General features: G+C 35.3%; 1 protein-coding gene and 1 long non-coding RNA gene across 4 annotated transcripts in view; one reads left to right on the forward strand and one right to left on the reverse strand.

Moving 5' to 3' along the window:
- LOC131242997 (cysteine-rich receptor-like protein kinase 2) overlaps positions 1-27,777 on the reverse strand; it is a 50,163-nt gene that overhangs the window by 9,896 nt on the left and 12,490 nt on the right. The window lies entirely within an intron of this gene.
- On the forward strand, positions 23,769-27,741 carry LOC131242998 (uncharacterized). 3 transcript variants are annotated; one of them, XR_009169799.1, is made up of 5 exons: positions 23,769-24,211; positions 26,945-27,066; positions 27,195-27,305; positions 27,384-27,512; positions 27,588-27,741. It is a non-coding gene; the product is annotated as an uncharacterized LOC131242998 (long non-coding RNA). The 3 variants fall into 3 exon arrangements; XR_009169800.1 differs by lacking the exon at positions 23,769-24,211 and adding exons at positions 26,224-26,341; positions 26,693-26,811 and having other exon boundaries at positions 27,384-27,741; XR_009169798.1 differs by having other exon boundaries at positions 23,776-24,211; positions 27,384-27,741.

The following is a 27,777-nucleotide window of genomic DNA, read 5'->3' on the forward strand; positions in this document are numbered from 1 at the left end:
TTTAGGAAATCGGGTTCGGGTTCGAGATCGGGTTTAAGTTTGTGTTTTCATGTTTAGGTTTATGTTTAGGTTAGGGAGTTGAGATTAGGATTAGGTGTAGGTTTAAGTTTAGGGATTTGAGAATACATTTAGGTTTTAGGTTTAGGTTTAAGTTATAGGTTATAGGTTTAGGTTTGGGTTTAGGTTAAGGTTTTGGTTTAGGTTATAAGCAATATGTTTAGGGAATTGAGAATAGGTTAATGTTTAGGTTTAGGAAATCGGGTTCGGGATCGGGTATAGGTTTGGATTTTCAAGTTTAAGTTTAGATTTAGGTCAGGGAGTTGAGATTAGGATTAGGTGTAGGTTTAGGTTTTGGGAATTGTGAATACATTAAGGTTTAGGTTTAGGAAATCGGTTTCGGGTTCAGGATCGGGTTTATGTTTGACCTTTCAAGTTTTGGTTTAGGTTTAGGTTAGGGAGTTGAGATTAGGATTAGGTGTAAGTTTAAGTTTAGGGATTTGAGTATACATTTAGGTTTTAGATTTATGTTTAGGTTATAGGTTTAGGTTTAAGTTTAGGTTAAGCTATTGGGGGGGGGGGGGGGGGGGGGGGGGGGGGGGGGGGGGGGAAAAAAAAAAAAAAAAAAAAAAAAAAAAAAAAGGTTTAAAAATTTGAGAATACATTTAGGTTTTAGGTTTAGGTTTAGGTTATAGGTTACAGGTTTAGGTTTAGGTTTAGGTTATAGGTTATAAGTTTAGGTTAAGGTTAAGGTTAAGGTTAAGGTTTAGGTTTAGGTTTAGGTTATAAGATATAGGTTTAGGGAATTGAGAATAGGTTAATGTTTAGGTTTAGGAAATCGGGTTCGGGTTCGTGATCGGGTTTAGGTTTGGGTTTTCAAGTTTAGGTTTAAGTTTAGGTTAGGGAGTTGAGATTAGGATTAGGTGAAGGTTTAGGTTTATGGAATTGAGAATACATTTCCATTTTAGGTTTAGGTTTAGGTTTTAGCCTTAGGTTTAGGTTATAGGTTTAGGTTATAAGTGTAGGTAATAGGTTTAGGTTTAGGTTAGGTTATAGGTTAAGGTTTAGGTTTAGGAAATCGGGTTCGGGTTCGAGATCGGGTTTAAGTTTGGGTTTTCAAGTTTAGGTTTATGTTTAGGTTAGGGAGTTGAGATTAGGATTAGGTGTAGGTTTAAGTTTAGGGATTTGAGAATACATTTAGGTTTTAGGTTTAGGTTTAAGTTATAGGTTATAGGTTTAGGTTTGGGTTTAGGTTAAGGTTTTGGTTTAGGTTATAAGCAATATGTTTAGGGAATTGAGAATAGGTTAATGTTTAGGTTTAGGAAATCGGGTTCAGGATCGGGTATAGGTATGGGTTTTCAAGTTTAAGTTTAGATTTAGGTCAGGGAGTTGAGATTAGGATTAGGTGTAGGTTTAGGTTTTGGGATTTGTGAATACATTAAGGTTTAGGTTTAGGAAATCGGGTTCGGGTTCAGGATCGGGTTTAGGTTTGACTTTTCAAGTTTTGGTTTAGGTTTAGGTTGAGGAGTTGAGATTAGGATTAGGTGTAAGTTTAAGTTTAGGGATTTGAGTATACATTTAGGTTTTAGATTTATGTTTAGGTTATAGGTTATAGGTTTAGGTTTAGGTTTAGGTTAAGGTATAGGTTTAGGTTATAAGCAATAGGTTTAGGGAATTGAGAATAGGTTAAGGTTTAGGTTTAGGAAATCGGGTTCGGGTTCGGGATCGGGTTTAGGTTTGGGTTTTCAAGTTTAATTTTAGGTTTAGGTTAGGGAGTTGAGATTAGGATTAGGTGTAGGTTTAGGTTTAAGGATTTGAGAATACATTAAGTTTTAGGTTTAGGTTTAGGTTATATGTTGTAGGTTTAGGTTTAGGTTTAGGTTATAAGCTAAAGGTTTAGGGAATTGAGAATAGGTTAAGGTTTAGGTTTAGGAAATCGGGTTCGGGTTCGGGATCGGGTTTAGGTTTTGGTTTTCAAGTTTAGGTTGAGGTTTAGGTTAAGAAGTTGAGATTAGGATTAGGTGTAGGTATAGGTTTAGGGATTTGAGAATGCATTTAGGTTTTAGGTTTATGTTTAGGTTATAGGTTACAGGTTTAGGTTTATGTTTAGGTTTAGGTTAAGGTTTAGGTTTAGGCATAGGTTTAGGTTATAAGCTATAGGTTTAGGGAATTGAGAATAGGTGAAGGTTTAGTTTTAGGATATCGGGTTCGGGTTTGGGATCGGGTTTAGGTTTAGGTTTTCAAGTTTAGGTTTAGGTTTAGGTTAGGGAGTTGAGATTAGGATTAGGTGTAGGTTTAGGTTTAGGGATTTGAGAATACATTAGGTTTTTGGTTTAGGTTTAGGTTTAGGTTATATGTTATAGGTTTAGGTTTAGGTTTAGGTTTAGGTTTAGGTTAAGGTTATAAGCTATAGGTTTAGGGAATTGAGAATAGGTTAAGGTTTAGGTTTAGGAAATCAAGTTCGGGTTCGGGATCGGGTTTAGGTTTTGGTTTTCAAGTTTAGGTTTATGTTTAGGTTAGGGAGTTGAGATTAGGATTAGGTGTAGGTTTAGGTTTAGGGATTTGAGAATACATTTAGGTTTTAGGTTTAGGTTTAGGTTTAGGTTATAGGTTATAGGTTTAGGTTTAGGTTTAGGTTAGGTTAAGGTTATAGGTTATAGGTTTAGGTTTAGGTTATAAGATATAGGTTTAGGGAATTGAGAATAGGTTAATGTTTAGGTTTAGGAAATCGGGTTCAGGTTTGGGATCGGGTTTAGGTTTGGGTTTTCAAGTTTAAGTTTAAGTTTTGGTTTAAGTTAGGGAGTTGAGATTAGTATTAGGTGTAGGTTTAGGTTTAAGGATTTGAGAATACATTTAGGTTTTAGGTTTAGGTTTAGGTTATAGGTTACAGGTTTAGGTTTAGGTTTAGGTTATAGGTTATAGGTTTAGGTTAAGGTTAAGGTTTAGGTTTAGGTTTAGGTTTAGGCTTAGGTTTAAGTTATAAGATATAGGTTTAGGGAATTGAGAATAGGTTAATGTTTAGGTTTAGGAAATCGGGTTCGGGTTCGGGATTGGGTTTAGGTTTGGGTTTTCAAGTTTAAGTTTAGGTTTAGGTTAGGGAGTTGAGATTAGGATTACGTGTAGGTTTAGGTTTAAGGATTTGAGAATACATTTCGATTTTAGGTTTAGGTTTAGGTTTTAGCCTTAGGTTTAGGTTATAAGTGTAGGTAATAGGTTTTGGTTTAGGTTAGGTTATAGGTTAAGGTTTATGTTTAAGAAATCGGGTTCGGGTTCGGGATCGGGTTTAAGTTTGGGTTTTCAAGTTTAGGTTTATGTTTAGGTTAGGGAGTTAAGATTAGGATTAGGTGTAGGTTTAAGTTTAGGAATTTGAGAATACATTTAGGTTTTAGGTTTAGGTTTAGGTTATAGGTTATAGGTTTAGGTTTGGGTTTAGGTTAAGGTTTTGGTTAAGGTTATAAGCAATATGTTTAGGGAATTGAGAATAGGTTAATGTTTAGGTTTAGGAAATCGGGTTCGGGATTGGGTTTAGGTTTGGTTTTTCAAGTTTAAGTTTAGATTTAGGTTAGGGAGTTGAGATTAGGATTAAGTGTAGGTTTAGGTTTAGGGATTTGAAAATACATTAAGTTTAGGTGTAGGAAATTGGGTTCGGGTTCAGGATCGGGTTTAGGTTTGACTTTTCAAGTTTGGGTTTAGGTTTAGGTTTGGGAGTTGAGATTTGGATTAGGTGTAGGTTTAAGTTTAGGGATTTGAGAATACATTTAGGTTTTAGATTTATTTTTAGGTTATTGGTTATAGGTTTAGGTTTAAGTTTAGGTTATAGGTTTAGGTTTAGGTTATAAGATATAGGTTTAGGGAATTGAGAATAGGTTAATGTTTAGGTTTAGGAAATCTGGTTCGAGTTTGGGATCGGATTTAGGTTTGGGTTTTCAAGTTTAAGTTTAAGTTTAGGTTTAAGTTAGGGAGTTGAGATCAGGATTTGGTGTAGGTTTAGGTTTAAGGATTTGAGAATACATTTAGGTTTTAGGTTTAGGTTTAGGTTATAGGTTACAGGTTTAGGTTTAGGTTTAGGTTATAGGTTATAGGTTTAGGTTAAGGTTAAGGTTTAGGTTTAGGTTTAGGTTTAGGCTTAGGTTTAAGTTATAAGATATAGGTTTAGGGAATTGAGAATAGGTTAATGTTTAGGTTTAGGAAATCGGGTTCGGGTTCGGGATTGGGTTTAGGTTTGGGTTTTCAAGTTTAAGTTTAGGTTTAGGTTAGGGAGTTGAGATTAGGATTACGTGTAGGTTTAGGTTTAAGGATTTGAGAATACATTTCGATTTTAGGTTTAGGTTTAGGTTTTAGCCTTAGGTTTAGGTTATAGGTTTAGGTTATAAGTGTAGGTAATAGGTTTTGGTTTAGGTTAGGTTATAGGTTAAGGTTTATGTTTAAGAAATCGGGTTCGGGTTCGGGATCGGGTTTAAGTTTGGGTTTTCAAGTTTAGGTTTATGTTTAGGTTAGGGAGTTAAGATTAGGATTAGGTGTAGGTTTAAGTTTAGGAATTTGAGAATACATTTAGGTTTTAGGTTTAGGTTTAGGTTATAGGTTATAGGTTTAGGTTTGGGTTTAGGTTAAGGTTTTGGTTAAGGTTATAAGCAATATGTTTAGGGAATTGAGAATAGGTTAATGTTTAGGTTTAGGAAATCGGGTTCGGGATTGGGTTTAGGTTTGGTTTTTCAAGTTTAAGTTTAGATTTAGGTTAGGGAGTTGAGATTAGGATTAAGTGTAGGTTTAGGTTTAGGGATTTGAAAATACATTAAGTTTAGGTGTAGGAAATTGGGTTCGGGTTCAGGATCGGGTTTAGGTTTGACTTTTCAAGTTTGGGTTTAGGTTTAGGTTTGGGAGTTGAGATTTGGATTAGGTGTAGGTTTAAGTTTAGGGATTTGAGAATACATTTCGGTTTAAGATTTATGTTTAGGTTATAGGTTATAGGTTTAGGTTTAAGTTTAGGTTAAGGTATAGGTTTAGGTTATAAGCAATAGGTTTAGGGAATTGAGAATAGGTTAAGGTTTAGGTTTAGGAAATCAAGTTCGGGTTCGGGATCGGGTTTAGGATTGGGTTTTCAAGTTTAAGTTTAGGTTTAGATTAGGGAGTTGAGATTAGGATTTGGTGTAGGTTTAGGTATAAGGATTTGAGAATACATTTAGGTTTTAGGTTTAGGTTTAGGTTATAGGTTACAGGTTTAGGTTTAGGTTTAGGTTATAGGTTATAGGTTTAGGTTAAGGTTAAGGTTAAGGTTAAGGTTTAGGTTTAGGTTTAGGTTATAAGATATAGGTTTAGGGAATTGAGAATAGGTTAATGTTTAGGTTTAGGAAATCGAGTTCGGGTTCGTGATCGGGTTTAGGTTTGGGTTTTCAAGTTTAGGTTTAAGTTTAGGTTAGGGAGTTGAGATTAGGATTTGGTGTGGGTTTAGGTTTAAGGAATTGAGAATACATTTCCATTTTAGGTTTAGGTTTAGGTTTTAGCCTTAGGTTTTGGTTATAGGTTTAGGTTATAAGTGTAGGTAATAGGTTTAGGTTTAGGTTAGGTTATAGGTTAAGGTTTAGGTTTAGGAAATCGGGTTCGGGTTCGGGATCGGGTTTAAGTTTGGGTTTTCAAGTTTAGGTTTATGTATAGGTTAGGGAGTTGAGATTAGCATTAGGTGTAGGTTTAAGTTTAGGGATTTGAGAATACATTTAGATTTTAGGTTTACGTTTAGGTTATAGGTTATAGGTTTAGGTTTGGGTTTAGGTTAAGGTTTTGGTTTAGGTTATATGCAATATGTTTAGGGAATTGAGAATATGTTAATGTTTAGGTTTAGGAAATCTGGTTCGAGTTTGGGATTGGATTTAGGTTTGGGTTTTCAAGTTTAAGTTTAAGTTTAGGTTTAAGTTAGGGAGTTGAGATTAGGATTAGGTTTAGGTTTAGGTTTAAGGATTTGAGAATACATTTAGGTTTTAGGTTTAGGTTTAGGTTATAGGTTACAGGTTTAGGTTTAGGTTTAGGTTATAGGTTATAGGTTTAGGTTAAGGTTAAGGTTTAGGTTTAGGTTTAGGTTTAGGTTTAGGTTTAAGTTATAAGATATAGGTTTAGGGAATTGAGAATAGGTTAATGTTTAGGTTTAGGAAATCGGGTTCGGGTTCGGGATTGGGTTTAGGTTTGGGTTTTCAAGTTTAAGTTTAGGTTTAGGTTAGGGAGTTGAGATTAGGATTACGTGTAGGTTTAGGTTTAAGGATTTGAGAATACATTTCGATATTAGGTTTAGGTTTAGGTTTTAGCCTTAGGTTTAGGTTATAGGTTTAGGTTATAAGTGTAGGTAATAGGTTTTGGTTTAGGTTAGGTTATAGGTTAAGGTTTATGTTTAAGAAATCGGGTTTGGGTTCGGGATCGGGTTTAATTTTGGGCTTTCAACTTTAGGTTTATGTTTAGGTTAGGGAGTTGAGATTAGGATTAGGTGTAGGTTTAAGTTTAGGGATTTGAGAATACATTTAGGTTTTAGGTTTAGGTATAGGTTATAGGTTATAGGTTTAGGTTTGGGTTTAGGTTAAGGTTTTGGTTTAGGTTATAAGCAATATGTTTAGGGAATTGAGATTAGGTTAATGTTTAGGTTTAGGAAATCGGGTTCGGGATTGGGTTTAGGTTTGGGTTTTCAAGTTTAAGTTTAGATTTAGGTTAGGGAGTTGATAATAGGATTAAGTGTTGGTTTTGGTTTAGGGATTTGAGAATACTTTAAGGTTTAGGTTTAGGAAATCGGGTTCGGGTTCAGGATTGGGTTTAGGTTTGACCTTTCAAGTTTAGGTTTAGGTTTAGGTTAGGGTGTTGAGATTAGGATTAGGTGTAGGTGTAAGTTTAGGGATTTGAGAATACATTTAGGTTTGAGATTTATGTTTAGGTTATAGGTTATAGGTTTAGGTTTAAGTTTAGGTTAAGGTATAGGTTTAGGTTATAAGCAATAGGTTTAGGGAATTGAGAATAGGTTAAGGTTTAGGTTTAGGAAATCAAGTTCGGGTTCGGGATCGGGTTTAGGATTGGGTTTTCAAGTTTAAGTTTAGGTTTAGGTTAGGGAGTTGAGATTAGGATTTGGTGTAGGTTTAGGTATAAGGATTTGAGAATACATTTAGGTTTTAGGTTTAGGTATAGGTTATAGGTTACAGGTTTAGGTTTAGGTTTAGGTTATAGGTTATAGGTTTAGGTTAAGGTTAAGGTTAAGGCTAAGGTTTCGGTTTAGGTTTAGGTTATAAGATATAGGTTTAGGGAATTGAGAATAGGTTAATGTTTAGGTTTAGGAAATCGGGTTCGGGTTCGTGATCGGGTTTAGGTTTGGGTTTTCAAGTTTAGGTTTAAGTTTAGGTTAGGGAGTTGAGATTAGGATTAGGTGTAGGTTTAGGTTTAAGGAATTGAGAATACATTTCCATTTTTGGTTTTGGTTTAGGTTTTAGCCTTAAGTTTAGGTTATAGGTTTAGGTTATAAGTGTAGGTAATAGGTTTAGGTTTAGGTTAGGTTATAGGTTAAGGTTTAGGTTTAGGAAATCGGGTTCGGGTTCGGGATCGGGTTTAAGTTTGGGTTTTCAAGTTTAGGTTTATGTTTAGGTTAGGGAGTTGAGATTAGGATTAGGTGTAGGTTTAAGTTTAGGGATTTGAGAATACATTTAGGTTTTAGGTTTAGGTTTAAGTTATAGGTTATAGGTTTAGGTTTGGGTTTAGGTTAAGGTTTTGGTTTAGGTTATAAGCAATATGTTTAGGGAATTGAGAATAGGTTAATGTTTAGGTTTAGGAAATCGGGTTCGGGATCGGGTATAGGTTTGGATTTTCAAGTTTAAGTTTAGATTTAGGTTAGGGAGTTGAGATTAGGATTAGGTGTAGGTTTAGGTTTAGGGATTTGTGAATACATTAAGGTTTAGGTTTAGGAAATCGGGTTCGGGTTCAGGATCGGGTTTAGGTTTGACTTTTCAAGTTTCGGTTTAGGTTTAGGTTGAGGAGTTGAGATTAGGATTAGGTGTAAGTTTAAGTTTAGGGATTTGAGTATACATTTAGGTTTTAGATTTATGTTTAGGTTATAGGTTATAGGTTTAGGTTTAGGTTTAGGTTAAGGTATAGGTTTAGGTTATAAGCAATAGGTTTAGGGAATTGAGAATAGGTTAAGGTTTAGGTTTAGGAAATCGGGTTCGGGTTCGGGATCGGGTTTAGGTTTGGGTTTTCAAGTTTAAGTTTAGGTTTAGGTTAGGTAGTTGAGATTAGGATTAGGTGTAGGTTTCGGTTTAAGGCTTTGAGAATACATTAGGTTTTAGGTTTAGGTTTAGGTTATATGTTATAGGTTTAGGTTTAGGTTTAGGTTATAAGCTAAAGGTTTAGGGAATTGAGAATAGGTTAAGGTTTAGGTTTAGGAAATAGGGTTCGGGTTCGGGATCGGGTTTAGGTTTTGGTTTTCAAGTTTAGGTTTAGGTTTAGGTTAGGAAGTTGAGATTAGGATTAGGTGTAGGTATAGGTTTAGGGATTTGAGAATACATTTAGGTTTTAGGCTTATGTTTATGTTATAGGTTACAGGTTTAGGTTTATGTTTAGGTTTAGGTTAAGGTTTAGGTTTAGGCATAGGTTTAGGTTATAAGCGATAGGTTTAGGGAATTGAGAATAGGTTAAGGTTTAGGTTTGGGATATCGGGTTCGGGTTCGGGATCGGGTTTAGGTTTAGGTTTTCAAGTTTAGGTTTAGGTTTAGGTTAGGGAATTGAACTTAAGATTAGGTGTAGGTTTAGGTTTAGGGATTTGAGAATACATTACGTTTTAGGTTTAGGTTTAGGTTTAGGTTATATGTTATAGGTTTAGGTTTAGGTTTAGGTTTAGGTTTAGGTTAAGGTTATAAGCTACAGGTTTAGGGAATTGAGAATAGATTAAGGTTTAGGTTTGGGAAATCAAGTTCGGGTTCGGGATCGGGTTTAGGTTTTGGTTTTCAAGTTTAGGTTTAGGTTTAGGTTAAGGAGTTGAGATTAGGATTAGGTTTAGGTTTAGGTTTAGGGATTTGAGAATACATTTAGGTTTTAGGTTTAGGTTTAGGTTTAGGTTATAGGTTATAGGCTTAGGTTTAGGTTTAGGTTAGGTTAAGGTTATAGGCTATAGGTTTAGGTTTAGGTTATAAGATATAGGTTTAAGGAATTGAGAATAGGTTAATGTTTAGGTTTAGGAAATCTGGTTCGGGTTTGGGATCGGGTTTAGGTTTGGCTTTTCAAGTTTAAGTTTAAGTTTAGGTTTAAGTTAGGGAGTTGAGATTAGGATTAGGTGTAGGTTTAGGTTTAAGGATTTGAGAATACATTTATGTTTTAGGTTTAGGTTTAGGTTATAGTTTACAGGTTTAGGTTTAGGTTATAGGTTATAGGTTTAGGTTAAGGTTAAGGTTTAGGTTTAGGTTTAGGTTTAAGTTATAAGATATAGGTTTAGGGAATTGAGAATAGGTTAATGTTTAGGTTTAGGAAATCGGGTTCGGGTTCGGGATTGGGTTTAGGTTTGGGTTTTCAAGTTTAAGTTTAGGTTTAGGTTAGGGAGTTGAGATTAGGATTAGGTGTAGGTTTAGGTTTAAGGATTTGAGAATACATTTTGATTTTAGGTTTAGGTTTAGGTTTTCGCCTTAGGTTTAGGTTATAGGTTTAGGTTATAAGTGTAGGTAATAGGTTTTGGTTTAGGTTAGGTTATAGGTTGAGGTTTATGTTTAAGAAATCGGGTTCGGGTTCGGGATTGGGTTTAAATTTGGGTTTTCAAGTTTAGGTTTATGTTTTGGTTAGGGAGTTGAGATTAGGATTAGGTGTAGGTTTAAGTTTAGGGATTTGAGAATACATTTTGGTTTTAGGTTTAGGTTTAGGTTATAGGTTATAGGTTTAGGTTTGGGTTTAGGTTAAGGTTTTGGTTTAGGTTATAAGCAATATGTTTAGGGAATTGAGAATAGGTTAATGTTTAGGTTTAGGAAATTGGGTTCGGGATCGGGTTTAGGTTTGGGTTTTCAAGTTTAAGCTTAGATTTAGGTTAGGGAGTTAAGATTAGGATTAGGTGTAGGTTTAGGTTTAGGGATTTGAGAATACATTAAGGTTTAGGTTTGACTTTTCAAGTTTCGGTTTAGGTTTAGGTTTGGGAGTTGAGATTTGGATTAGGTGTAAGTTTAAGTTTAGGGATTTGAGAATACATTTAGGTTTTAGATTTATGTTTAGGTTATAGGTTATAGGTTTAGGTTTAGGTTTAGGTTAAGGTATAGGTTTAGGTTATAAGCAATAGGTTTTGGGAATTGAGAATAGGTTAAGGTTTAGGTTTAGGAAATCCGGTTCGGGTTCGGGATCGGGTTTAGGTTTGGGTTTTTAAGTTTAAGTTTAGGTTTAGGTTAGGGAGTTGAGATTAGGATTAGGTGTAGGTTTATGTTTAAGGATTTGTGAATACATTAGGTTTTAGGTTTAGGTTTAGGTTATATGTTATAGGTTTAGGTTTAGGTTTAGGTTATAAGCTACAGGTTTAGGGAATTGAGAATAGGTTAAGGTTTAGGTTTAGGAAATAGGGTTCGGGTTCGGGATCGGGTTTAGGTTTTGGTTTTCATGTTTAGGTTTAGGTTTAGGTTAGGAAGTTGAGATTAGGATTAGGTGTAGGTATAGGTTTAGGGATTTGAGAATACATTTAGGTTTTAGGTTTAGGTTAAGGTTAAGGTTTAGGTTTAGGTTTAGGTTTAGGTTTAGGTTTCAGTTATAAGATTTAGGTTTAGGAAATTGAGAATAGGTTAATGTTTAGGTTTAGGAAATCGAGTTCAGGTTCGGGATTGGGTTTAGATTTGGGTTTTCAAGTTTAAGTTTATGTTTAGGTTAGGGAGTTGAGATTAGGATTACGTGTAGGTTTAGGTTTAGGTTAGGGAGTTGAGATTTGGATTAGGTGTAGGTTTAGGTTTAGGGATTTATGAATACATTAGGTTTTAGGTTTAGGTTTAGGTTATAGGTTATAGGTTTAGGTTTAGGTTTAGGTTATGGTTATAGGTTATAGGTTTCGGTTTAGGTTTAGGTTAAGGTATAGTTTAGGTTTCGGTTTAGGTTATAAGCTATAGGTTTAGGGAATTGAGAGTAGGTTAAGGTTTAGGTTTAGGAAATAGGGTTCGGGTTCGGGTTCGGGATCGGGTTTAGTTTTGGGTTTTCAAGTTTAGGTTTATGTTTAGGTTAGGGAGTTGAGATTAGGATTAGGTGTAGGTTTAGGTTTAGGGATTTGAGAATACATTAAGGTTTAGGTTTAGGAAATTGGGTTCGGGTTCGAGATCGGGTTTACGTTTGGGTTTTAGGTTATAGGTTTAGGTTATAGGTTATAAGTGTAGGTTTAGGTTTAGGTTTTAGGTTTAGGTTATAGGTTTAGTTTTAGGTTATATGTTATAGGTTAAAGGTTTAGGGATTTGTGAATAGGTTTAGGTTATAGGTTATAGGTTAAAGGTTTAGGGATTTGAGAATAGGTTTAGGTTAAAGGTTTAGGGATTTGAGAATAGGTTTAGGTTATAGGTTTAGGTTTAGGTTTAGGTTTAGGTTATATGTTAAGGTGAAGGTTATAGGTTTAGGTTTAGGTTAGGTTATAGGTTTTTAGTTAAGGTTTAGGTTATAGTTATAGGTTTTGGGATTTGAGAATAGGTTTAGGTTATAAGTATAGGTTTATGTTGGGTTATTGGTTAATGTTTAGGGAATTGAGTTTAGGTTATAGGTTTAGGTTATAGGTTATAGGTTATAGGTTTAGGTTAAGGTTTAGGTTATAGGTCTTGGGATTTGAGAATGGGTTTAGGTTATTAGTATAGGTTTAGGTTAGGTTATAGGTTAAGGTTTAGGGAATTGAGTTTAGGTTATAGGTTATAGGTTATAGGTTTAGGTTATAGGTTTTGGGATTTGAGAATAGGTTTAGGTTATAAGTATAGGTTTAGGTTAGGATGTAGGTTAAAGTTTAGGGAATTGAGTTTAGGTTATAGGTTTAGGTTATAGTTTATAGGTTTAGGTTATAGGTTTAGGTTGTAGTTATAGGTTTTGGGATTTGAGAATAGGTTTAGGTTATAGGTTAAGGGTGTGGTCCCTGCAAATACAGATATAAACACGGCCTGCTCCAATTGGCCAGGCCCTTCCAATGCTGTCCATAGGAAATGGACAACTTCGTCATGGTCATAACAACGGTTCCCATCTTTCAGGGACCCCCACTCAACATCCGGATAGCTCCGCCACACATCCTGGTCTGCTCCATTAATTTCGATTAAATACATAAATATGGCCTGTCCAAATGGCTAGGCCACTCCAATGTTGTCCATAGAAAATGGACAGCTTCATCATGGTCATAACAGCGGTTCCCATCTTTCAGGGACCCCCGCTCAACATCCGGATAGCTCCGACGCACATCCGGGTCTGCTCCATCAATTTCAAGCTAATACATTTAAAAATAACATAATTATATCTAAAAGCATCTGGATACCTGGAGAAGACCTCTCATATTCGTATTATTGGTTACTCATCCCTTTGTCTATAAGCCACAATCGACCAACACTTTCTATTGCTACTTGTACTCTGAAACCAACACAAATATAACTGGGAAACAATATAAGGAATAAGAAAAAATGAATTTACCTGTACACATTATTAAATGTTTCCTTATAAGGAGGTGATATTATATCTTTGATAGCCACAACCTGTATGACAGAGAAAAATGCAACCGATATAGTCTGTTACAATTCAAAGGAGAAAAAAGATTTGTGGTTGCACCAATATTCTAGTACATTACGAACGGCTGCCTATGTACCCAAAAAGTCAGATTGGGATCAAGCCACTACGTAGTTCTTTTTAATTAACCAAGTTACTAAAGGTCATAAATTTCATATTTAACAAAGTATCATTGAACATCGTCTCAAATCGTTTCTGGTTGGTGCATTTAAAAAAATTCAAATATACGCTTGGGTTTAGGTTTGGGTTTTCAAGTTAGGGAGTTTAGATTAGGATTAGGTGTAGGTTTAGGTTTAGGGATTTGAGAATACATTTAGGTTTTAGGTTTAAGTTTAGGTTATAGGTTATAGGTTAAGGTTTAGGTTTTAGGTTTAGGTTAAGGTTAGGTTTAGTACAGTACATGTACATCAAGAAAACATTTACTAAATAAAAATTTTCCAATTTATCAGTAAGGTCCAATTTATTAGTCAGATACATCCAGCTAGACCAAATACTGCTTCTTTTTTTCTAGATTGAAACAGGGTAGATAGTTGATGATCTTTTCATATATAACCAATGTGACATATGGAGAGATGGACTTACAATTATGCCATGTGCCTCACTCAGACATCTCCTAACAAATTTTCTTTCTAGTACAACAAAAAAGCTCATCACTTGTCCATCCTCTGTTCATGAAACAAAATGAAGGTTCTTCTTGAAACAATGCTGGGTTTCAAAATCAATTTGAAAACACTATATATAAGTGTGTTTTGCATAAATGATAAAAGCCATATATATAAGATCTTGATGTCACCAAAGAATATATCAAAATCAATTTGAAGGCACTGTGGATAAGTGCATTTTGCAGATAAGCATGATAAAAGGGTGTGAAATACCTACAGAGACTGTCCAGACATCACACGAACATATCATGACAGTTTTACATTCAAATAAACCATTCCATTCATCCATCATATAGATGGATCTAGCAACTATAGCTAGTAATGAAGGCTTACACATTCAGTTCCAAGTAATCATATACAACAAATATATAGGAGACCATAGGTACCTGCATATAACATAGTGGTAAGAGTAATGGAAAACAAGTAAAACCAGTAAGTAGCAATCCCATGAAATAGGACACCCTTCTACAACCTAAAAACTCACTTTCTTTTATAAGAAAGTGTGTGTGAGATACAGAGATAGGATATACCCTAGAGAGTGAGAGAGAGGTTTACCTTGACAACTGCTATAAACATCTCCCTTAAACTACACTTCCTGAACCAACGGATACTCACACACCCTTCCACGGAATGTATCCTGAAGAAACAAAGCAACTATCAGCATAATGGAAACATCTCAACTTGTATGCTGGGCTAATTGTACCCTTTAATACCTTGCAACCAGTAATGTTGGCAACCTCGTCTTCCCAACAACCACCATTATAGTTCAAACACTCGTTTTTCTGAATTTTATGAACTAACACCATTCATTTGAAAATTTAGCTAAAAATAAAATATAAAAACAATAGAAAATGAGATGCAAAAATCTTATCTAAGGCATGCATTTGTACATTTAATGATTTTACATGTATTCCAACCATCCACACTCAAAAGAAGAAGAAAATTTTGGTAAGCTTCTTTCAAACTTAAAATCTTGGTAAGCTTCTTTTGAGAACTATATCTGAAACTCCAGAAAAGAACTTCCCAAAAGAATTTTAGAAAACTCCACCAAGAACTATTTATCTGGATCTATGAAAGAACCCAAAAAGAGAGATCATGACCATCTAGTTCCCTAGAAAGCATCAAACAACTCACAATGCCATTCCCTTAAAACCATGAAAGAACCAAAACTAATCAACAAAAAAAAAAAGATTAAAGAACCACTCTAGCACAGGCAACCCCCCTTCTTTAAAGAAACTAATGACAGATTCAGTTTCAAAGATGGTAGCTCATGCTTAATGAATGAATATCATATTCCTTATGCAGCAATATCTACAAAAGTCTTATTAGAGTTGCTTGTTGTCACAAACCCTTGGCTAGGTAAAGTGTGCTATATAAAACCATCCTTGTAATAACCTTCTTCTTGGTTTTTGTATCCTTTTGCTGCTGGTATGAGTACCAGCTAATGTTAGCTACCCATACCAACAACTGTCAACTTATATTATTTCTAATCAAAGGATTCAAAGAGCCATGAAAAAGATTAAAGACATTAAGAAAAAGATGTTTTCAACTACTTTTATCAAGCCAGAGTGCCTTAATAGGGCCTTTCCTTTGCCTTTCAATACAGTGGAGATGGTTGAAATGAAAAAGAAAGAAAATAAATAAATAAAATCAAAACTCCAAACAATAAGATCTGAAAGGAAAACAGATCTAGGTGAACAACACTTGTCAAAGATCTAGGCCGTTCATCAAGAAGGGTGCATTGTAAAATAAAATACAGTAGCATACACTACAGATTCCAAAAAGAATATGTCAATGAAAAGCCATTCGATCAACATACTGTAATGGAAGAAAACTCCAGCATACCCAACTCATCAAAAAATTAAAAGGAAAATGAAAAATAATGAAAAATAATGATGAACATGTGAATCAAGTGTTTAAGAGTGGAGGTCATTAAACCAACTCCTTTTCTACTCATTTGATTTTGCAATTTGGAGGACCTTAAAACTCTTTTGCATCAGTTTGTCCTAGCCAAAAACCATAGCTGTTATTCAAAATTGGCTTCTATAATGATAGAGGCCGGATGCTTTAGAAGGAATATCACCAAAGGGTGCTTTGAATAATCCAGTGGGCTATGTTGTCTAATGGAATTTGCAGTCATAAGACGTGAAGACTTTGAAAAAGGCTGCCAGAAGTAATAGATGATAGATGGAGTAGGATCTAAAGGAAACTGAAAGTTTTCATAAAGAATCTGGTTCCCATGCATCATCTACCTCTCATATACCAATCTCCCATATAAGAATATACTTAGTTAATTAATACGCATGCACCAACATTGATCATGGACTAGTTGCAAATGAAAGGTTAGCAAATATGAGAAGCATATGAGAAATAGCTGCATGTTGAACACATTGAATATGCAAATTTTAGCATGATAAATTTATCATGGTCAATAACTTCAAATCACCCACACAATCAAAAGCTTATCTTAAGACCATAGCAGCTAGTAAACTCCTTCAATCTCATGCTGTCAATAAATTTTAGTTTTTTAAAATCGCTATTTAGATAAAATTACATGCTCCATTCCATTGTTATTCATTCATCATTTTGATTAATAAAATTGAGACCCATATTTTGAACTGCAATTGTACATAACAATTGGAAGTTGAAAGAGGCCCAAATATAACAATGATGATACTTTGAATTGAGTGGGCCCCCAAATAAATAGACCAGTCTCCACAAATTGCACAGATTGGATTATCCTACAGATCCAACTGGCGAGATTTTCCCATGATATAATCCATTTAGAAGTCATCAGATAGGATAGATAAGACAACCCAATTGGTGATATCATCTACAAAGGCCCGACCATAGTACAACCCATCCCACAAACGGTTTAGATGCTAATGGTGTCCAATGCAAGTGTAGTGCAGCAGTCATGGAAATTCATGCCATGCAATCCAACCAGATTTTGTCTAATTTTAAATACCATAGTTCGAGTGAACTCATAACATTGATGCCGGTAAGGGCCATCAAGCAAAAAACAACTTCTCGCTCCTCTGCATCCTGAAGGGCCCTCGCATATGCCTCATCACTATCAAACACTGACGGGTCGATCTCCACACCCAATTCATCCTCACTCGGGGCTCGTCCATGCACATCGAATGCATCTTCACATCATCAATGCTCCCAGCATCATTCCCATCATCATTCGGATCATCACCAGCTTCATCTTCATAAACATAACTACCACTATCAGAACTTCCATAATCGCTTCCATCACTGCCATTCATTCTAAGCATCATATACGCCCTTTCCTGGCCCATAAGCAACAAAACCCAATCAACAAAAAAGACAGAGAATGAAAGAAGGAGCTGATTTAAGAAAACCCAAACCCTAAACAGAATAATGGATCGAACCTGTTCTTGAAGTATACGGGCGAGGGCCAGATCGGCATCAACTTAGCTGAGGCTGGTGAAGGGCGCGCGGGAAGGCTGTCGAGATGAGGGGATGGATTCGGGTTCCGGTTCGGACTCGGAGTTAGGGTTAGGGTTTTCTTCGTTGGGTTTGTTGCCATGGTTAGATTCTTTGGCGTTCTCCATGTAGATAAGAAAAGAGAGAAGAGAACCCTAAAGCTTGGATCAGAGAAAGAGATCGAAGGAGATGTGGGTTAGGGAACGGAGAGAGAGAGAGAGCGAGAGCGAGAGAGAGGGAGGGAGAGATTTGGGATTTAGGGGTTTTTTTGGGCGCGGCTCTGTTTTTTAAAGCGCGCCCAAATTTAGTCCGTGATCAATCCGGGCTCTGTGGGCCCTACCGTGATGCGTGTCAAACATCTACCCTATCAGTCAGATGCACCATCCCATGGTGGGCCCAGGGATTAAAAATCAAATCAATCTATTACTTGTGTGAGCCACACCACATACAAAAGTTGAGAGGGGTTACCCTCCATTAAAACATTCATAACTATTTTTTGGGCCCACTTAGATGTGATTCACAAATGCAGCCCATCCATTATGTGTGTGCCACTTGGATGAGGGATCATATCAAGTTTCAAATGCATCTAAATTTCAGGTGGGGCCCACCAAGTGCTTTTATATGTTTTAGGCATGTCTTCACATGATTTTAGATGGTATGGCCCACCGGAGTTCCATATATGGCTGATTTTTGGGATATCCCATAATTTAAAAGGGACCCATCAAATGCACGGTGTTGATGTTTGACACATGTCATGGTGGGGCCCACACAGCTTGACCTCATGGGGACGGCTTGGATTAAACACAAAGGTCAAGCTGTGTGGGCCCCACCATAACATGTGTCAAACATCAACACCGTGCATTTGATGGACCCCCTTTAAATTATGGGATATCCCAAAAATCAGCCGTATACGGAACTTAGGTGAGCCATACCATTTAAAATCATGTGAAGAAATGCCTAAAACATATAAAAGCACTTGGTGGGGCCCACCTAAAATTTTTATGCATTTGAAACTTGGTCTGACTCCTCATCCAAGTAGGACACACATAATGGATGGGCTAGATTGTGAACCACATCTCGGTGGGCCTAACAAATGATTATGAATATTTTAATGGAGGGTAACTCCTCTTTTTGGGATCAAGCCATAAAATGATCAGTAAAAATGGATGAACGGATAGGATGAAACACATACATCGACCACCAGCCACGGGGCCCACAGAGCATCATCCAACATGTTCATAATATCAAAAAAATATGAATGAAGGGAAAACACAAACATCAGCCTAAATGTGGGTCACACCACATAATATAATGGAGGGGTTTCCTTAGAATATTCATAATCATATATTGGGTTTACCTAAATGTGATTCACATATCCAACCCACTCATTACGTGTGTCCCACTTGGATGAGGGGTCAAACCAATTTTCAACTGCATCCATGTCTGTATTAACTTATAAACAGGTTGGATCTCAAATAAACATCGCGGCGGGACCTAAGAAGGTTTCAATAGTGGGTGTCACTATCCCACTCTTTTCTATGGTGGGTCCACTTGAACTTTGGATTTGCCCCATCAGTCAGATGCACCATTCCATGGTGGGCCACGACCTTAAAAATAATCATTTATTGGGCCCACCTAGATGTGATTCATAGATCCAGCCCATTCATTATGTGTGTCCCACTTGGATGAAACACATACATCATGGTGGGACCCATAGAGCACCGACCAACATCCACCAAGTTTTGTGGGCCCCACTATATATATTTGTTATATCCACACCGTCCATCCATTTTGAGATATCATTTTACGTCATGAGCTAAAGAATGAGGCAGATAAACATCTGTAGTGGACCCCACCACAGAAATCTTAGGTGCACCACACCACATGAAATCAATAGTAATTGGATATCCATCATTAAAATCCTCCTAAGGCTTACTGTACTGTTTATTTGACATCCAATATGTTAATTAGGTCATACAGGGCCAGATGAAGGGAAAAAACAAAAATCAGCTTGGTCCAAAACTTTTATGGCCCCAAAATGGTATGACATCCAATATCGTACTGTTTATATTTTTTTAGATGTCTTCACATAGTTTTAAATGGTAATCAACACCTGAGTTTCGTATACGTATGATTTTTGAGATATCTCATAAGCTAAAGGAGAGACATCAAATGCACGGTGTTGATGTTCGACACACATCATGATGGGCCCATTTTACATGTCTGGTCCATTCACTCTATTTTACTAATCATTACCCTCAATTTGACTTGTCACTCGCCTCGATCATACTACATATGAGAAAGATATTGGGCAAACACGATTAATCAACAATTTGAGTGAATTTTGATTTAAACATCTAAAGTTATTTACTCTTCATGTCCGGACTGATTAGATTGTCCAAAAACAGTTAAAGGTTGTTCATAATATCAAAAATATATAAATGAATAGAAAACACAAACATCAGCTTGATTCAAAACTTCTATGGCCCTCAAGAAATTTTAAATGGTAGAGGTTCAATCACACTATTTCCTGTGGTGTGGTCCACTTGAGCTTTGGATATGCTTCCTTTTTGTTCTTTAGACCTCAAATTATCTGTTAACATGGATGAATGGAGTGGATAGAATAAATAAATAACGGTGAATCCCACAGAGTTTACTCTGGTAAAGGTAACGAGTAACTCACTTAAATGTAGTGGAGAAAGGTTTCCTCAAAACATTCATAATCATATATTGGGCCTGCCTAAATGTGATTCACATATCCAACCCACTCATTATGTGTGTCCCACTTGGATGAGGGGTCAGACCAAGTTTCAACCGCATCCAAAACTCATGTGGGCCCCACCAAATGCTTTTATAGTTTTTAAGATGTCTTCACATAGTTTTAAATGGTATGGCCCACTTGAGTTTCGTTTACCGATGATTTTTGAGATATCTCATAACCTAAAGGGGACACATCAAATCCACGGTGCTGATGTTCGACACACATCATGATGGAGCCCACAAAACTTACTAACATCAATTCTTAGGTTCTCACGAAGTCAGTAAGTTGGGTCACAATTCTAACCAGAATATTTGGCCCATTTTACATGTCTAGTCCATTCGCTCTATTTTAGTGATTAATACTCTCAATTTGACTAGTTACTCGCCTCAATCATGCTACATATGAGAAAGATATTGGGCATACAAGATTGATCAACAATTTCAGTGAAATTTGATTTAAACATCTGAAGTTATTTACTCTTCAATTTGAACTTATTATATTGTCCAAAAACGATTAAAGGTTCAATTAGTGGATGTGCCTAATAATTTAGTAATTTTATTTTTCACAAATAAATTTAACATTTTTTTTTCAAAATGTATATTTTTTTTACTCTTTTAACTAAATATCATTTTCATTATAAATAAATTTAACATTTTTTTTACAAAATTTAGTTTTCTTTTTTAAAATATATTGTTTTTTACAATTCATCAATTTTTTCACAATTTTGTTTAATTTTTAAATTTTCTTTTTCAAAATATCATTTTTTTATCGAAATCTTCTTCTTTTTTTTTTATATTCAAAATTATCAGCATTATAGTTTTCTTTTAAAAATATATATTTTTTTACTATTTGTCTATTTTTTCACATTTTTATTTATTTTTTTAAATTTTCTTTTTCAAAATATCATTTTTTAAATCTCACTTTTGTTATATAACTTTTTAATTTTGCTTGTCAAAATACAAAGTTTTCTTTTTTTTTTAAAAATATTTTTTTTTACAATTTGTCAATTTTTTCACAATTTTGTTTAATTTTTTAAATTTTCTTTTTCAAAATATCATTTTTTAAATCTCACTTTTGTTATATAACTTTTTAATTTTTCTTGTAAAAATACAAAATCTAGTTTTCTTTTTTAAAAAATATATATTTTTTTACAATTTATCAATTTTTTCACAATTTTGTTTAATTTTTTAATTTTCTTTTTCAAAATACCATTTTTTTTATCAAATTTTTTTTTTCAAAATTATCAACATTATTCAAAGTTCTTTTTTTTTTTTTTCAAAATCTAGATTTTTATAAAATTACAGTTTTTTTGCAAAATTTAAAATTTCCTTAAACATTCTTAATTATTTTTCTAAGCTTCTCAACTAATTTTTTTTTTCGAAATTCATAATTTTTTTTAGCTTCTTAAAATTTGACCTGAGCATTAGAGACGGTCTTTAACAGGGCTATAAGACGGTTTAGGACCGTCTCTGATAGAGACGGTCTTTGACAGTCTCCAATAGAGACGGTTTAGGATCATCTCTAATAGAGACGGTCCTTAACCGTCTCCAATAGAGACGGTTTAGGACAGTCTCTAATAGAGACGGTCTTTACCAGGGCTATAAGACGGCTAAGAACCGTCTCTAATAGAGACGGTCTTTGACAGTCTCAAATTACAAGTAAAAGACGGCCAATGACCGTCTCAGATGGCCGCATATAAGACGGTCAACGACCGTCTTAAATGATTTGTGGATGTTCAAATTTTTAAGACAATATTAAGGACGGTCAGGGGCCGTCTAAAATTTTAGAGACGGTTTACGGCCGTCTTTAAAGCATCTTTAAACCAAGCAATTTTAGAGACGGTCCAGAACCGTCTCTAAATCTGTCATTTTTTTCTATTTTTCACGTAGTGTCAGGGAGTCCAAGCAAGTCTCCCAAAACCCTCATTTCTCTCGATTTCTGCTCGGAAATCGCTATTTCTTTCTTCAGTTCCAACCATTTCGTTGATTGATGGCGAAAGGAGCTTTAGAATTCTTGTTTCTTGGACATGCAGGTCGGTATTGCTCTTATTCTAGCATTTTCTCATTAAATCTCGTCGAAGATCGAATGTTCTAGCTCTCAATTTCGTTTTTCTTTATTAGTTTGGAATTTCTTTGCTGTTTTTCTATTTTTTCTCGATCGAGAACCCTAGATCGTTTTGTTTAGAGAGGAATGCAGAGATTTTTTTTATTTTTTATTTTGGTGGAATTCTGTCGGATTCCCATAAAAAAGACCTTTGCGATTTCCTTGTTTGCAGATTTTGATTCTTTTAGCATGTTTTCGAGTTTTTTCTAGTTGAAACCCTGGAAACGGAGATTTCACATGGAAATTTCGCCGATTTTTTAAAATGTTGGGAAAATTTTGCTTACTCTTGCTCTTGATTTCTCATTTTCTTTTTTCTTTCAATGATCTTTTTTTTTTTTTTTTTTTTTTTTTTTTTGCTATTTTGAGTTTCTGTTGATTTGTGACTTTGGAAGTGGAAATTTAGAGAGTGGAACTTGAAATTTTACGAATTTCTTTGGAAATACTTCTCGTTGTTCTTATTTTTCATTTTCTTCATTTTGATGATCTTTTCTCTATCCTTTGTATACATTTTTTTCCTATATGAGACCCTAAATTTTCGAACTTGGAGAGAAGAATTTGGTTTTTGATGGTAGTTAGGTTCAGATCTTAGTACTGGAACAAGATCTATCGTTTTTTTTCCCCAAAATTTTGAGTCTCCCTGTTATCTAGATCTGTAGATAAACGGATTAGTGCTTTCCTAAAAAATCTCACATTGTAAAGAGCTCGAAGGATTGAAAAATCTGCTCCAGCGCCATCATATCTTTAACTTGGATTATTGTCATTCTAAGCTTTTAGATCAGATTTGTAAAAATTAAAATTAAAAAAGTTAAAAATTAAAGAAAAAAAATTTGTTGCTTGCTATGAATGGCTCTACATGCCAACCCGGCAAAAATCTAATTATAAGCACAATGTTTTAAGTTACTTGCTATGAATGGCTTTACTAATTATAAGCACAATGTTTTAGCTTTCGTTTTATTTGAAGTTATTATAATTTTTGTTGTAGGCCAATAATAATAATGTTGATGATGATTTATATTGCTATGAATGCCAAGTCAACCAAGGTGGACTCGATAGACTAATCAAACTTTCATCTATATTTTCTGAAGACCCGTCTGTGCTATAAGAGGTACATTGAGAGATGAGTTGTGCCAGACTTAAAGTTGAATACATACGATAAGACAGATTGCTATGCACTTGCAAATCCATTACTTTGTTTTCTGAGAAATGCAAAAGGGACCAGCCTGAGTGGCATTCCATGGAACTTCCATTCTATAAACAAGTTTGAGGATACATTTGAGACTGTCATATAAGCCTTTTTAACATGTATGGTGATCTATTTAGCCTTTTAAGCATGATAGGCTATCCTTAGGTAACTGTTGCATTAACTATATACTCTGTACTGATTTTTCTCTTTATGGTAGTGTAATAGTGCTTGAGGAACTACTTACATGTTGTCTATGCAGGATGGCATGTGCACTACATGACTTTGCATGCACCTAGATTGGCTCTAAAAGTCCATACAGTTATTAAAAAATAAAAAGGCTTATGCATAATTCATTTTACTTTTATTTTTATTTGTCTTGACCGAGTCTTGCACAAGAAATCTGGATCCTCATCGTACATTAGAGCATTGTTACAATGATCGTTTTTACATGTTGGTAGCTACCTCAATGTCACATAGCTACCACATGTACACTTAGTTTTTTTTGAGATGGCAATCATTCATGGTGTGGATGTTTAGGGGTTTTGTAATTTAATTAGGTGTCATGCTCCCTTAGTAGCAGCTAAGGGATGTGTTGGTGACTCTAGAGGAGTCCTGAAGCCTTGGCGACCAATTTATACTAGAATATAAGATAGTAGCAGGACCAATGTTGAGTAGAGTAATAACTACAGTGGATTGACATGAATTTTGGGTAGAGTGTTGCATTATTCAAAGTTGGATACAAGTGATGGATAAGAGCTGGATGCAAAAGTCAAGGTAATGTGTTGAGCAATACTTTCTCCTTCGAATTTGGATTCCTTATAAAGTTGTAATGTTTTAAGAGTTCTCTTAGCTGGCACGAATGACAAAGCGAATAACAGAGCAGATGATGGCATGGATGAGAGATACTATGAACTCATTGGCTGCAACAGACCAAACTTCGGGCAATTTACTAAATGTAGAGGTTGACTCAGGATCCACTCCTAGGGATAGACCTGAGGCTGAGGGACCTCAGTCGAAGGTTCCGAAGAATCAATAGGTAGTTTTTTGCTGAGATTCATTTATGTGTGATCTTTTACATATATATTTATGTTTTATTACATTTCATGAGTTTGTAGTTCACTGTCATTGAATAGTTGGTCCTTTCTTTTTCAGGTCAAGTTGTCTTTATGTGTATTTATGTGTTTGACATGCAAAAGAATCCAAGGGCTGTCTTGAAATGAGGGTAGCAGATTGGAAAAAGGTGGGCCATACTTTTTTGCTTCATGCTTTGTTTGCTAATGAACTTGGAGATCTAGGAATGTCTGATGGTTTGAACTATGAGAACCAAATTGCTGTTAGATTCTTGTAAGTGTACACTTAGTTTTTTTGTAGTTATGTAGGAAAAAATGTTTAGGCATTCCCATGTGTGATGCACATGCAATTTACTAGTGTGTGCATGCTCACACACACAGTACAATTCCACACACATGGGAAACAAAGCACAATTCCTGATTCTTTTCAACTTCTTATTTTTCAAAAACAGGTGATTCCCTGCTCCTGCTTTTTGTTTATAAGTAAAGCATGTTTTTGTTTGATTTTCATTTTTTTACTGTGGCAATTGAAGTTATGGCTTGAAGATCATGATTCAGATCTTGTAGTCTGTTTGTCTGGCAGGCTAAGCTATACATATTCTAGGGCTCTAGCATATAAATCACATGTTGATGAGCATTCAATTTGGTAAGACGTGGGTTTTAATTGCAACATATGTTGTTGCTCGGGGTATGGACTTTAGGGGCATCAACTGCATCATAAGGTACGATTTCCTTGAATCAGCAGTAGCTTATATTCACCGGATTGGTAAGGCTACTCAGATGATTCCTGTCCTAAACTGTGCACCAGTAAAACATCTTTTGTGCTTCAATTTTGTTCTTTTTCCTTTTGGTCCAACCTCTGGTGTGATGAAAACCCCATCATGTCATGGAATTCTATATAATTTTTGCTTTGATATTGATTCTATTGACACCCAACACAGCCATGTTGAGGTCTTTTAACTTCCAAGGAACACATTGATTTGACATTTTAAGGATTGAAAAAACAACCCCCAATTATTAATATTAATTGTTCATTCTTTATTCATGTCTATCTGTTTGTGCACACAAAAATCTAGGAGATATAAGTTTGACTGTTTGAATTTTCATGATTAGTGATGCTGATTTTAGTTATTTAGTGGGCAGAGGCAGTCCTCAGTACTGCTCGAAGCAAGTTTGCTTGTTGTCCATCCACTTCTACTGGCCCACAGATTTTTGTGCAGCTTTCATCCACTTCTGCTGGTCCACTTATGCAACAACAAAAATATTAAAAATGTAGTAATTGCCTGTTTTTTGCTGATCTTATAAACCATGGAGCTGTTCGTGATTCATGGTTCTGCCAGTGTTTTGATTATTAACTCTTTAATGATACTATTCTACCAGCTCTTACTGACAAGAATGTTTTAACAGGTGCTCCACTTCCAAGAGGTCAGGTGCCTGTTAAAAATGTGGTTGAATCCAATGGTGATCACATTTCTTTCTAGTGTCAAGAATGTCAAGAATCTAAGTTATGTAAAAGCATTCTGAGTTTCTAGTGGAGTCCAATCCATCCTGTTTTGCAAACTATTCTTGTGGCTCATTCGGCTTCCCTTTACAACACAACATCCACTTTCCACAAGAAGTTCTGCAACACCAAAGGTCAAATCACTTGGAATGGTGTGTCATTCTACTACTAAGTATAGATAACACACCAAGAATTACTCTGGAGAGAAACGTGATGGAGGATGGGAAGGATGGCTACCTGGGGTCCAACAACTGTTTAGAGAGGGTTCCTCGATCCATAAAGTCAACATTCTCCCTCCAAGATTGGCAGGAACAGCTGCAGCTAGCAATGAAGAAATTCAGATTCTCCACACTCGTGACAACCGAACAGAGCTCAGTTCAGGTAGAGCAGAGGCAACGGTAATGGAAGTCAACAATAGTCAGGATGGCAGAGGAACATATTCATCTGTGAGTTCACTTTATTGACGTCTTCATGAAATTCAAAAAGTCCACAACACTAAAATATCTAAGCCTTTCTATAACTCAGTACGATACACATTATCGTCGACTTTTTTCAACACCCAACAAAGACCAACTTTCTTTGGGTTCAACTTATTACAAGTGCAGTTGAAAATAATTTCTCACGCAAGTACACCATAACCAAATCACTTTCTATTTCTTGTTATGACTAATACATTAATTTGCAGGTGAAACCGAATGCAATGGTTAAGGACACAGCTTTCTTGGGGGCATCGCTCTCTGATCATCTCAAACCTGACTTCAATCCTCTTATCATGAAGAAACCCCACACTGCCTATTCTGATGGATACAACTCCACTAATCATGTCAAGTCCTTGTAACTTCGGGACATTCCAAAGAAACCTGTGAAAACAGGAAACAAGTGGGAGTTTTGTAGAATTATAAAGTAACATCATCCACCTTTTTTAATGTACCATTTATTTCAACAAATTTACCTGAAATATTGTCCAGTTGTTACTACTTTAAGGTTTCAAATTTTCTTCAGGCAATGTGTGGTTGTAATTTCACGGTTATGTCTCAGCCTTCCGTGCTTTTTAGAGTACTATTTTTATCTCGATTTTTTTTTTCGAAGTCATGAAAACTTTGCAAGATTATGTGAAGTAAATTTTTATGCTTCTATTTAGGTTCTTCTATGAATCAAATATGTATTTGCAAAATGGTCTTGCTTGTACATCTTGATCATTAATTCTGAGCTTTCTGCAAATTGTGGAGAAACATCTAATTGTTGCCATTGCAGATGCTGATGTTAGTGTTCATCAGTCAGTCTTTCTATCTCTGCATGGAAATGGAGGTTTCGATGAATTTTTGGCACAGGCTGATAGTTTGAGTGCTATCTTTGTTGCTCTAAATGATGAGGTATAATTTTTGGCATAACCTGCCAATGGCTCTTCTATGAGCATTTGAACTGTTATCTTTATTTGAAAAATGTTTATGAACATAGGGGCATGTTCACTATCTTTCTTTTTTCTTCTTCTTTTCCATGTGATAGGATTTTGATGTTCGAAAGTTTGCTATATCAGTTGCTGGCAGATTGTTTGAAAAGAATCCAGCATATGTTCTGCCTGCACTTCGTCGCCATCTCATACAATTGTTGATGCATCTTGAGCAAAGGTAATCTGAAAGATATCTACTTTCCAGTAATATTATTGATTTATGGGGAAATGGATGCCCTTTTATTTGTTTCACACCATTATCTTTGAAATATTCAGATCACAACTTTTCTCTTGCTATTTAAGCAGTGCAGATAGCAAATGCAGAGAAGAAAGTGCTAAACTCTTGGGTTGCCTAATTCGCAGCCTAATGTTGTATTAGATGTAATCGAAAATCAAAAGTAGCCTTCATATACGGAGGTTAGTTTTTTCTAGTTGAATATTTAATACAGAAATGGCATTTTAGTGATGTCTCATTAGTAGGTTGCTGTCCTGCAGATGGGTAGCTACGATGCAATGATTATGCAGAATCTTGCTTCCATGCAGCAGTTAGAACGTGAGCTTGAGGCCATCTCTGCCATTGATTACCGGGGAATTATGTTATTCCTAGTGAAGAAGTTCTTGTTGGTCTGTATTGATTTAATTTAATCGCTTCATTGAGTTTGAGTTTAAATGTTGTTGGTGGGTATCTTCCTTTGGCAGGAAAGTTCGGAGGATCTAGCAGGTAAAGATGCCCAAGAGAAATTTGATGCTGCTATAGAAACCCTTTTACAAGAGCTTCCAGATGAAAGAAATGTCAATAAAAGACCGGATGATTCAAAACAGATACAGGAAAAGTCAAAGAAAAAGAAAAAGAGATTATAGAAGAGATTAGAATATAAATATTTGTGAA

The sequence above is a fragment of the Magnolia sinica genome, chromosome 4, assembly GCF_029962835.1.
Source record: "Magnolia sinica isolate HGM2019 chromosome 4, MsV1, whole genome shotgun sequence".
Classification (NCBI taxonomy): Eukaryota; Viridiplantae; Streptophyta; class Magnoliopsida; order Magnoliales; family Magnoliaceae; genus Magnolia; species Magnolia sinica.